The following is a 13,110-nucleotide window of genomic DNA, read 5'->3' on the forward strand; positions in this document are numbered from 1 at the left end:
TGGTGCCATGTATACAGTCATTTGATAGATGTGCATGCAGGATGTATATATGGCTCCATTGTATGCAGACCTCTGTGTGCTGCCGTAAAGGTTCTCGCAGATGCTGTATGTAAGGAGATATTCACCCCTCCAGAATATCTCTGTACATATGGCATCCGATAGAGCAGATCTCCAGCTTTTATACTATGGGATTGTTATGGCGCTCAATGAAGAAAAAACTCTCTATATCCCTGTATGCAATTGGAGGCATTTGGAGATCCAGTTGTGGTCAAGGACATCTATTGGAGACCTATTACGGCTCCACATGAAATAAAGCCATTATACATCCATGTACGTGAACCCTTGGTCCAATAAGGGATTCATCAGAATGGAATTTTGTCCAACTGCTCTTATAAGGAAATATTGATTTCTTTTGTCTTTCTAGATTCCTTAAAAGGAAAGTGATATGAAAAACAAGTTTTCCATTTGAATTTTCACCTGCAATCAAGATATTGGATGCCACTGCTTTTCTTTGTATGTTTCAGAATAATAACATATTAGAATGTGCCTGGGCCATGGTGGAGCAACAATCTAAGAACGCACTAAATCTCCTTCAGGCAACTTCTTCCTGAAGAAGATGTAAAGCTATTGTCAACCAGTCATCAGATGGCAGGAGTTATACACTCCCCGTGACAACATGCTGCTGCATAGGCACAGTCTGCAGCACCTCTTGTGCCTCAGACCATCAGGTGTGGCTCTTTAGCATCCTGCTTACAATTTGGAATCGGCTATATAAGGGAGCATTCACAGGCGCAATTTTCACATGCGATATGGTCCAATATCATGCATGAAAAAAACACATCAAATTACATCTGTTTATTTCCATGAGGGATTTTCCCTTGGAGCAATGGTCTGAGATAGAAAAATCACTGCATTTCCGATATTTGTAAATGCGAGTTTCACGCAAGTGCAATTAGATTTTTCTATCTTTACTATTGAAAAAACATGCAATTTTCACACATGTGAAAATCGCACATACCACAAAGCATTTTTATCACAGAACACATAGCACTCACATAGAAAATCATTATTTTGCAAGTGCAATATCGGTCTGAGTTTCTCAGCCCGATATCGCACTCGCCCATGTAAATGCACGCTAACTTCAGCTTCTGACAGGTGTGATCTTGTAAGGTACCCAAAGAGTACATTTTAGTTATTTCATGATTACATAATTATGTTCAAGAAAGGTGGTCAGAAGCGGTGTTATGTCTCCTTAAGGAGAGCACCCAAAAAGTGTGTGGAGACAGGTGAGTGGGTCAGGGGATGGTATAGTCTTTCCCCAAGGAGAGCACCCAAAAGTGGTGTGGGGATACTTAAAAGATGAGTAAGGAGACTTATAAGGCCATGCTAGCTCCTCTGGGAAATTTATGCAAATTGGAAAGATGGAAAAATACTTCCACAGCGCCATCTATTGGATTGCAGCATTCCTTCAAATCAAAGTGACTTTATAACAAGTCTTATTAATGATCAGGAATAGGAAACTAAGCCAGCAAACCATGCACAGAAAGACTGTTTTGGGATGATTGCCCCTCATCAGTGTACAGCAAGCCTCTGGCTTAGTCCGTGAGGGGCCTATGATGTTTGTCAGAAGCGGTGTAGTGCCTCTTTAAGGAGAGCACCCAAAAAGTGTGTGGAGATACCTAGGGGGTGAGTGGGTCAGGGGATGGCATGGTCTCTCCCCAAGGAGAGCACCTAAAAAGGGTGTGGGGACACCTAAAAGATGAGTAAGGCGACTCATTCCCAATCATTGATAAGACTTGTTAAAAAGTCCCTTTGATTTGAAGGAATACTGCCATCCAATAGATGGCGCTGTAGAGGTATTTTTCCATCTGTCTTATTTGCGTTCAAGAAAGTTTAATTGTATTAGTAGCAGCAAGGTGTTGATTGATGGGAGATAGTTTGGTGTGTTTGTGAAAAGCCACAAGACTGAAATGGGTGGCTTGGTGAAGAGCGGAAGTAATTGTGCCATCCTTGGCAAGCGGTGTGAGACGGAGAGAGCTAAGACTGGAAATTCCTGTGAGAGATGTCACAAGCACCATTAGAGGGATAAGACATAGAAAAGATGTCTAGATAGCACTTAGTTACAAGTCCCTTTTATTCACCCATGTTGCAATGGATTGCTGGCAGTACATCTCTTCTATACCTTACTGAAAGACTTTTCCTGGGCTTGCACATTTTATTTTTATGTCCGAGTGCTGCTCCTGCCTTCCAATTAGAGGGATGAGATATTACTGGTGTTGGGTGGGACAAAACTGACTGTCAGATCAGAGTGGAGTTGAGCTGGAAAACTAAAATTGGCAAATAACTGTGTTATTGATTTCCTTGCTAGTTATTGGGTCGCCCCCCTTGATCCTACGTCTTCCATTCATGTTCCAGCTCATGCCACAGGATAATGCATGCAGTGCTTATGAAACCTACATACGGTCTCCTAGTAATACAAGAATCAGAGGTGGGATGCCAGAATATTGGACTGAAGCTCATGCATCAAACATGGCCATGTAATCTACCAGGGGAGGGAGAGTATTGGGATCTGATTTGACTGAGCTACCAAGTATTAAGGGAAATGGGTACTAGGCACCATTCCATTACTACATGTCTGAACATGGAAGCTCTCCCCCATGCTGTCAGCGCCACAAATACACAGAGGCTGGAGCGGAAACAGCGGAAGTCTCCATGCCGACCTCTGTGTAGTGCTCAGCGCTTGTAACTGCAGGGTGGGGTCTCATTGAAATCAACATGAGCAGTTACAAGTGCTGTCCACTACACGGAGATCAGCATGGAGACTTCTGCTGCTTCCGCTCCGACCTCTGTGTATTTGCGGCGCTGACAGCATGCGCCCGCTCAGCTAATCAGTCGGGGTCCTAAATGACAGACCCCAGCCAATCAACTATTGATGACCTATCCTGAGGATAGGTCATCAATAGTATTTTCCCTGGAAAACCCCTTTAAGTCTCCAGAATACCCCTTGGATTTTTGGCTGGACAGGAAGTAGACTGGTGTGTCTTCTTTGTGAATTGCAAATGAATAGGGGCAATGCAGGCTAAGTGACTGTGTTTTTTGGAAAATAGACCCCTGGATTCAGAATGAGGGTTAATTCTGTGTGAGGGCATATTTCAATTTTGGGTGGAATTACCCTTTTAATTGGAATAATGGAATACAGCCCTTTAAATGTGGTTAGAGACGAGGCAGGACTTGGCAGAAAAATGCAGCAAATGCCTTGTATATTCATTAACTGTGGCTCATCTGGCAGTGCATTCATATTTCCTAAGCAGAACTATGGCTTCACATGCCTTGCAGCACAAATATCTATTTTATTACTTAAACATTTTTGTGTATTATTTTAGAATAAATTCTCCAGCTTTTAATATGGATCCAAAAGCAAAGCCCTATCTGTGGAATACAATTGGCTGCACTCTATGGTTCTACCTTGTGATCACATCACCTGGAATTATTTTTTATTCTGAAGAAATAATGGCTTCATTACTAACAAGGATTTGTTGAAGTAATAAACACAATCACTTGTGTGCATTAACCACACTAAAAAGTTATAGTAAGAAAAAAAACTGCAGTAGGTTTTGCAGCGTCTAGGAGCGGGACTCGGCCTTGGAGATGGCGGGGATAAGAAAAGGGCCTTGTCACGGTGGCACTACCGTCTCCCACCTGGAGGGTAATTGGAGAGCACGTCCAAGGGGCCAAGGGCAGGCTATTGAATATGAGGAGTTCTTGCTTACTTGATTTGTCACATGTGACGCCACCGTCCATTGGCGTGGGCTTACTGGACCATAAGCTTACGCCAAGAGAGGCTAGGGAAGAGAGGCTGTCAGGATCTCTCACACTTACCTCCCGACTGTGATCAGGGGATGGTGTCCTTACTCACCGATGACTCTGCAGCTCCCGGATCAAAGTCCAGTTAGACACTGGCGAGGAGTCTTCTGAAAAAATAGGCAACGCAGGCAGTCCACTTAGGGGGCAGCGCAGTTCTGCCCATGGATGCAGTTGTTGACATGCCTGGAAATAAATTTGTACCCCTCGGTCCTCAAAGTCCCTTAGGTGGGGATGCAACCCTGGGGGTATTGCGGCTCGGGCCTCCACATTATCCTTATGGATGATGGTTCATGGTAGAACAAATGACTCCTTTCTGTAGGGATGAACAGACAACACAACAGGATTCAGTAATCTCACCCATCTTCTGTGCAACACATACCGCATCCTAGCCACATAGGAAGGGTTGGATAAGGGATCTCTTCCACTGTGCATGCTCTTGAGTGCAGGCACACAGTCTTGTCCTCCTGGTACCTTCTTCAGGGACCCAGCGAACTGGAAAAGACACAGAAGATAGCATTCCAGACTCGGGCTCACAATTTCTCCGGTCCGGGCAACAAAAATGGCAGAGGCGACTTCCCTCTGTCCAGGCAGGAATAGACACAGAAGGATCTTTTCCTGTTCGTGACGCCAAGAATAGCTCCACCCTGCAGCGTCCGAGAAGCAGGTCTCGGCCTAGGAGAGAGACAGCAGGGATTAGAATAGGGCCTTTTCACGGTGGCAAAACCGTCTCCCACACGGAGGGTAACCGGAGAGCACGTCCCAGGGGCTGAGGGCAGGCTATTAAAAATGGGGAGTTCTTGCTTACTTGATTTGTCACGTGTGAAGCCACTGTTTTTTCCTCTGCAGGTGGAGATGAGGATGGAATAAAGTACACACAAACAGAGAGTAGTTGAATTAACAGTTGCGGGGAATGGTCAACAGCTGTAACTTTACTTGAAAAATTACAGTTTACAGTAGATTGAAGTAGGCTTATCAAAACACACCGATGCAGGCAAAAATTAGCAATGAGGACAGGGAGGCAGACACAGGATGACACCAGGCATTTTGTAATGCAAGAGCACATCCTCACTTCTTTTGACACACCATGATTCATTTTGCTTTGCAAACCTTGACAACACCAACTGTCTCCAGCGTTCAGCACCTCTCAGTCTCTGGTCCTCCAGTCCCTTTGACCAGTTCTGTATGCACCCTTGGCCACTTCCCACCTTGAATAAGTGTCCACCTTGTCTTTCCGTGTAGACTGGCCTCCAACACTGTAAGAGCTGATTGTTCTGCTACATCACTCAGTTTTCAGAAGATGATGCCTATCTCAACTAGTCCAGTGCAACATAGGTAGTGGGGCTGATCCTTTCTACATTTATCTTAAGGTCTAGCCTAATCTTCTAGGCGGTGACCTTCTAGCCACACCACCAGTCACATCACAGAGATGCACAGGGCCTCCTAATCTTGGTGCTCTGAGTGCTTCTTCACTTTTTACCTTGGGCTGTGCCACTCTTCTCTCTCTCTTTCTGTCCGGGCAGCACCACTGGCATGTAGGCGAGGCTAATGGCCATAACCGAATGCAGTGGCAGCAGCCTCTCAGGCACTTATGTGGTGGTAGCAATTTGAAGGTGAAGCCTATGCAGATAGTCCCCTACTTGCGAACATTCGACTTACGAATTTCGCAAGATACGAACTATCTGTCCTGCACAGTATGATGTAATGCTATGGCATTACATCATACTGTGCAGGGACCGGGCAGGCTTCTATCAAGCCTGATAGAAGCCTGTCCGGTCAGATCGCGGTTGCTAGGCAGCCGGGGGCCTTCTGAAAGGCCCTAGGGCTGTCTATGCAGAGCGCCTAGCAAGCTGTGCGCTTGATGGGCACTCTGCATAGGCAGCCCTGGGGGAGCCTTTCAGGAGGTCCCCGGCTGCCTAGCAACCGCACAGCGTCCCGCGATCTCATCGTGGGACGCTGTACGGGCCCCCTGAACGTCGGGTGCCGGCTGTTTCTTACAGCGGGCACCCGGCGGCAGCAGTTCCGACGAGCCGCGCCGCTCGTCAGAACTGTTAACGCTTTAAATACCACTGTCAGAGCGGTATTTAAAGTGTTAACAGTTCCGACAGCCGGCTCCATACTACCATTTGTTCGACTTGCGAACAAATCGACTTGCGAACAGGTTCCTGGAACGGAACCAGTTCGCAAGTAGGGGAGTAACTGTATTTGCATGCATTGTTTTGGCTATGATTTTACTACTGAGATATTTTACCCCTTTAATAACCTCATCCTTTAAATAATTGTACAAAATTGCAGAAAGGCTGTGCCCACTTTTGAAACCAATTTGTTGCAATGTATCTAAAATGAAAAATGAAGCAACTATGCAAACAGTCTTATTGAAAGATCTCATCCTATCATTTTGTGTATACTGCTCCTATTCAGATCTATGCGTTTCCATGGGAACGATCTAAAACAAGCTCTGTGTAGTAATTTGACATATGTAGTACTTAAATAACTTAATGAAAATATCAGCTGAACAACTTTCATCTTTCTATGTTATAAAACTGGAACGTGTTAATAATTTCTTGGAAAAGAGAAAATTTCATTCTATTTCATGGAATTTATTAAACTGAAAATTACATTTTGGATCGAGTGCCTGACGTCTGGCTGTGTGGCTACAAATACACAGAAAAATGTATAATTATGTAATGTAGACACTGTCATATTTATTTTGAAGATTTCAATAATTTACATTTTTTTTGCCCAGAAGCTTTCCGTATATTATGTTCCTAACACATGGAACTGATTTATAGCCCATTTTTGTAAATACTATGTGCCTATATGTATAGAAAATAAAGTAAGAAGGCAAGAACTGAGCTTATCAGTCACCTCTGCTGAATGCTGATTCAGTAACTATAGGGAGGCTTTAGAGGGCTTGTCCAGAATCAGAAAAATGTTTTTTTCAAAACAGTGCCAAGTCTGTGGTTCCACAGCACTGCTGACCAAAGGGCATGGAGGAAGAAGAATTTGACAGCTTAATTCTTTATTCTTTCTGCCACACAGGACTGCTGCCAATTGGCTGATTTAATTCCCCGTGGAGTTCAGGTGAGCGCCACTGTCACTGCACTACATACCAGGTACAGCACTGTACATCGTATAGTGGCGGCGCCTGGTATTGCAGCTCAGTCCCATTCACTTGAATGCGACTGAACTGTTCTCAGGTCAAGTGGCTGATGAGTTTGATGTCAAAGGCCTGAGAAAAAGTTACAGAGCTCAGTAGAGCGTCATGGCCTCTTCAATCAGTTAATCTGTGGGGATCACAGAATAACCCTTTATCTGTATTTGCTTGCATATATTTTATCCATGCATGTTCTGTAACATCATTATCTTTATTATTTCTCTATGGGCAATTAAACCCCCATCCTCCACCCCCACGTGTGCTCCTGAGAAATAGAAATTGCTCTTCAGTTAGTTAAACCCAGTAAAGAGGATTTAAGGAAGCTCCCATTTTTATGACACAAAAAATATTAATTAGAATCACATTTCTCTTTTAATTGTTTTGATATGTTCTACTGTATAATAAAGTGCTGTCACAATGTTGTTGCAATTAAATGTATTCAACCCCCATTGGAATGTAGGTTTATTTTCCAAATTTACAAACTTTCAGCTGTTTGCAAAAAAACAAGCAAACAAGAACAAATTAAATAGCTCAACACAACTAATATAACAAATGACTTCTACAAATTCAGTACAAAATGCCACTTTTAATGACTACTGCAGTCTCTGAATTATTCACCCCCTTCATGATGAACATCTTCAGTACTTAGTAGCACCTTTTCCATGTTGCATAGCCAGAAACCAGCTTCTGATAGCATTCCTGAGGAATCTTAGCCTTGTCCTCACGGGTAATAGACTCCAGTTCACTAATATTCTTGGTTTTGTGTGCTGCAACCGCCTTCTCCAAATCCCTTCAAAGATTTCCTATGAGGTTCAAATCAGGCGACTGATAGCCATTCCAGAATCTTCCAAGACTACTTCTGAAACCAAGTTTGGTTGACTTTGAGGTATATTTTAATTACTGTCCTGTTGGAAGGAGCTGGTGAGAATGAGCTGTGCTACCATCTAGTGAGTTGTGGGTGTGCACCATCACTGGATATACAGAGAACCAAGGCTGATTTAAGTGGGATGTCGGCTGTGGAAATGAAAGTAATCAACTGAGAAAGCATCCAGGCAAGAACCTTGGTGACACTTTTGTTGCACCCTAAGACTCCTAATTTCACAGTGACCACTGGAAATCAGTCCTCAGACGAAGGTGTTATACTTACATAACACTTTATGTTGACTATGCCTCTGCACTATGCCAGTTGCTGCATTGGCTGCCCATACACTACAGAACTTATTTCAAACTCATCACTCTAATCCACAAAGCTCTCCATGGCGCTGCACCACCATACATTGCCTACCTCCTGTCCATACATCACCCATCCCACGAGCTCCACCATGCTAACACACTCAGACTAACCACCCTTCTAATACGAACCCCACATGCTTGACTCCAGGACCTGTCTAGAGCAGCACCGATCCTCTGGAACACTCTACCCACAAACAATCCCCGATGCGCAGAACTTCAGATGCGCCCTTAAAGATGCACCTCTTCATAGAAGTATACCAAACCTCCTGATCTAGTCCCCCACCCCCACAATATGCCCCCTGCCCCTCCAGATGGCTTTCCACTTTCGCCTATCATGAACACTTCCTGCCCCATACTTCCTGTATTACCCCCACCCCATTTGTGTCACATTGCTGTGGTCCCCCTTACTCCCCTGCCTGCCCCTGTACCTTCTGTATCACCCCACCTCCTTTGTTTCCAAATAATTGAATACCACATGTAACTTTTATAATTCTGTAATTTTCGTATTGTTTGTGTTCCCCGTGTGACTCGAAAGCGCCGCGGAATAAGTTGGCGCTATACAAATATAGATTATTATTATTATTATTATTTCTAAGTGAAACAGCTTATTCCTTCTCACAAATGCAAACTCAACCGTCCATTAAATGTGTACCAGAGCTCAATACTGATTTTAAAAAGTTCATTCTAGATTCAGTGGATTACTATTCCTAGCCAGGGTGGACTGTAAAATTGCTTGTGATTACTATATGGTGAATACATACTAGTTTTGTAGTTTTAGTATCGGTTTATATATATATACAGCCAGGTACATAAAGTATGTATATTATTTTATAATTTTTTTTATAGAAAACTTGTTTAAAGCTATTTTAGCAAGAAGTATTCTTTAAAGGGGTTGTCCCGAGGCAGCAAGTGGGTCTATACACTTCTGTATGGCCATAATAATGCACTTTGTAATATACATTGTGCATTAATTATGAGCCATACAGAAGTTATAAAAAGTTTTTTACTTACCTGCTCCGTTGCTGGCGTCCTCGTTCCCATGGAGCCGACTAATTTTCGCCCTCCGATGGCCAAATTAGCCGCGCTTGCGCAGTCCGGGTCTTCTGCAGTCTTCTATGGAGCCGCTCGTGCCAGAGAGCGGCTCCGTGTAGCTCCGCCCCGTCACGTGCCGATTCCAGCCAATCAGGAGGCTGGAATCGGCAATGGACCGCACAGAAGAGCTGCGGTCCACGAAGACAGAGGATCCCGGCGGCCATCTTCAGCGGTAAGTATTGAAGTCACCGGAGCGCGGGGATTAAGGTAAGCGCTCCGGTAAACTTTCTTTACTTCCCTGCATCGGGGTTGTCTCGCGCCGAACGGGGGGGGGGGTTGAAAAAAAAAAAAACCCGTTTCGGCGCGGGACAACCCCTTTAAGTAATTTCATTATCCAGTCTTCAGTAAAGTATTGTCTACTTGGTAAACTTGTGTAAAACCCTTCTATTTATGGTGTCACATATTGTAACTGTTACATAGGCGGGGTATTCTTCTCAGCCTATGCTTCATTCTTCCTCTTACAGACATTTAGCTGATCTATAGGTCTAAAAGGTTCAACAGACAGATCTAAAAGACTATGTGGATTATTTATATGACTTTGAGCATACTAGAGCTGACTTTATCTGTGTTTTGTGTCAGTAAAGGTGTATATCTTTAGTATGAAGACCTTCAGCATTTGGTATACGCCGTACTGTGCAAATGGAAACCTCAGTGTCTGCTGTCACCAAATCTTGCTACAGGTCTTTTTCAGTCACTTGAGGATTTGTGACCAGTTGCATCTCCAGGAATCAGTTGGCAGCTATTGAGAGCTTTGTCTTTCTGCCTCATGAAGGTAGTCTTTTCATTCATTATGTAGCTAGTCCCCCAGTATATATAGCATAAGCTGGCTAGTATTACATTAGTAAGTTATTACTTTCAATATGAGACTCCTCACCTTCTTTTCCTCAGGTTGTCATGTGATATCAGTTCTGACCAGCTCAGATTTACTTGGGTTTATGTGCTCTCAAACTAGTCAGTTTCTCAGTCAGCATAACCCCTGTGATGGACCCTACTAGAGATGAGCGAGCATACTCGCTAAGGCAAACTACTCGAGCGAATAGTGCCTTATGCGAGTACCTGCCCGCTCGTCTCAAAAGATGCGGGTGCCGGCGGGGGAGAGCGGTGAGTTGCGGGAGTGAGCAGGGGGGAAGAGAGTGAGAGAGAGATCTCACCCCCCCCCCCCCCCCCCCGTTCCTTCCCGCTCTCCCTCGCCGCTCCCCGCCCCCCCGAATCTTTTGAGACGAGCGGGCAGGTACTTGCATAAGGCACTACTCACTCGAGTACTTTGCCTTAGCGAGTACGCTTGCTCATCTCTAGACCCTACAATACATGCTATTCAGAGGAGCACACAGCACTCATATCATAGTTACTGATCACACAGCTCCTGTCACAAAGTTATAATAGAAAAGATTACAGCAGTATACTTGTTGTCTGTAGCTTAATTAGGTGACTTTAGAATGTAATGGCAGTGCTTTCCTTGCAGCAGAGATGGTACGGTCTCTTGCTGCTCATGTAATTGTTATGCCTGTCAGCTCATAGTTAATTTTGCCAGCACACCTTGTTCTGTCCAGACTAGCCAGGGTTAACAGCTCCTGTTCCTTTCAGTCAGGTTAATTACCCTGCTATGTGTCTGAGAAGTGTGCTGGTGATTGACAGGTCTATCTCCCTATCGGCTTCTCCCGCCTCCCTATAAGATCCAGCTTATGCTGCCTGAGAGTTGCCGATTATTTTTCAGTTTTCAGTGTATGCTGAGTTCCAGCTACTCTGACCTGCTAGTAATGTGGCCCTTGTTCTTTGTGCCATTCCCTCAGTCTGCTAGCTAGTCTACCTCGCTGTTATCAGCCAGGGTTTTTCAGCCCGCCTCTGTTTGCATCTTGCTTCTGTCAGTTTGTCTCCTAGACCTCGCTGTTATCAGCCAGGCCTTACCATCTGCTTCTGTTCTGTTTGTATAGTTTCATGTTGGTTCTTGTCATCGGCCTTTCCTGTCGTTGCTAGTGGGTAGTAGTCTCTTGCATAGGTACTGCAGTCCCTGCCTGTCCCCCCTAGTAAGCGTAGGGCCAGATTGGCGGCCTGGACGTGTCCACCATCAGGGCTATCTCCAGGAAGGGCAGTGGCATGGGCTTAGATCAGGGAGCCCCGTTCCATGTGTACCTAAGCACCCTACTAGTACTGTAACAGTAATGCTGTACTGATGCATCATGGGATTGATAGCAGAGAGTAGTGAAATTGAAAGCAGACATCTCAACATGGTGCCTTATAAGTATCAGACAGGAGTCTACACTGCATGGAAGTGACTGCAGTATACAGAAGAGCCATCCAGAGTGTGATAGGCAATCATGTGAGGGGTGCAGGGATGGAAGAATGTGTTTTTATCAAAGTATCCCTTTAACTTTGAATTTGTGAACTAACATTGTAACATAGTATGTAAGGCCAAAAAAGACATATGTCCATCAAGTTCAGCCCAATATTGATCCAGAGGAAGGCAAAAAAAAATCCCAATGAGGTAGAATCCAATTTTCCCTAACTAGGCTTTCAAATATATCTCTAGGAGCATTCAGTGATTCTTTTGTATCCTTTTCCTTGCTTGTACAAGGCAATGACCTCTTCTCTTAACTTCTTGGACCCCTCTCTTTACTTATTACCCTGTCTATATATTTCTAATATGCAATCAAACATCACAGTCAACAAAGCCAATCCAGGTATTTGATGTGTTTTATCTCAAGTAGATCCAATGTAACTAATGAAACTTGTGACTAGTTGCATCAGGTGTGCTTGAGACAAGACCTTATTCACAAATGTTTTCGATTGAGGGATTCTATTCAAGGGGTTGAATAATGCTGATACTGCAGTAGTTATTAAAAGTGACATTTTGTGTAGAATTTAGAGAAATCACGTGTTACATTAGTTATGTTGAGCTATTTATATTGTTTTTGCTGGATTGTTTTTTTTTTGCAAATAGTTGAACATTTATAAATTTGGCAAATAAACCTAATTTGCAGTGGGGTTGAATAATTTTGATTGCAAAAGTATTATGACATCACTTTATTATACAGTGGGACATATTAAAGCATTTAAAATAAAAACGTGATTCTAATTAATATTTTTTGTGTGTCTGAAAAATAGGAACCTCCTTTTTCTCCTTTTTACTTGATTTTGTGTGGTCTGTTTTAGGGGGACCTTTTTAGCTAATTGAAAAGCAATTTCAGTAGTAATGCACTTGGGGTGGGGGTTCCACTTGCCAGGAAACACCCCCATACTTTACTTTTCTGGCACAAATGGTACTGCCATGTGGCAAGCAGCAGGCTGCCCAGCTGCTGGAGGAACATCGGCATTCTTACAGCTGCAGCCGCAGGGTGTCGTGGCGGCAGTGCTACCTCTAGCGGAGAAGCGAACGTTTCCTCCTGAAGTGTGGTGCAGCAAAGGCACACTCAGCAGTATTATACAGTGCTCTGCTGTGTGTTGGGTGGGGAGATGGAGCCTGAGCCATGTTAGGGCAGGAAGAAGTGTACATTAGTAACAGTATTGCCCTCCAGTAAGAAGTAGAAGCTTCTGTTAGCACCAGGCTACACATACATAGTGTATTCAGAACACCAGAGCATATTGCAGTGAATATAGCACTGCATATAGTACCAGATCACACAGCAGTGCAGAGTATATAACAGGGCATGTATAGCGTAATTCAAAAAGAATGGTGCAAAAGTAAAGCAATCTATTTATAAATGCAAAGATAGAAGAACTTTTCAAGTGTTTAATGCACCCCACATTTGTTTGACATGGGCGCCATTGTT

The sequence above is a fragment of the Eleutherodactylus coqui genome, chromosome 2 (genome assembly GCF_035609145.1).
Source record: "Eleutherodactylus coqui strain aEleCoq1 chromosome 2, aEleCoq1.hap1, whole genome shotgun sequence".
NCBI classification, from domain to species: domain Eukaryota; kingdom Metazoa; phylum Chordata; class Amphibia; order Anura; family Eleutherodactylidae; genus Eleutherodactylus; species Eleutherodactylus coqui.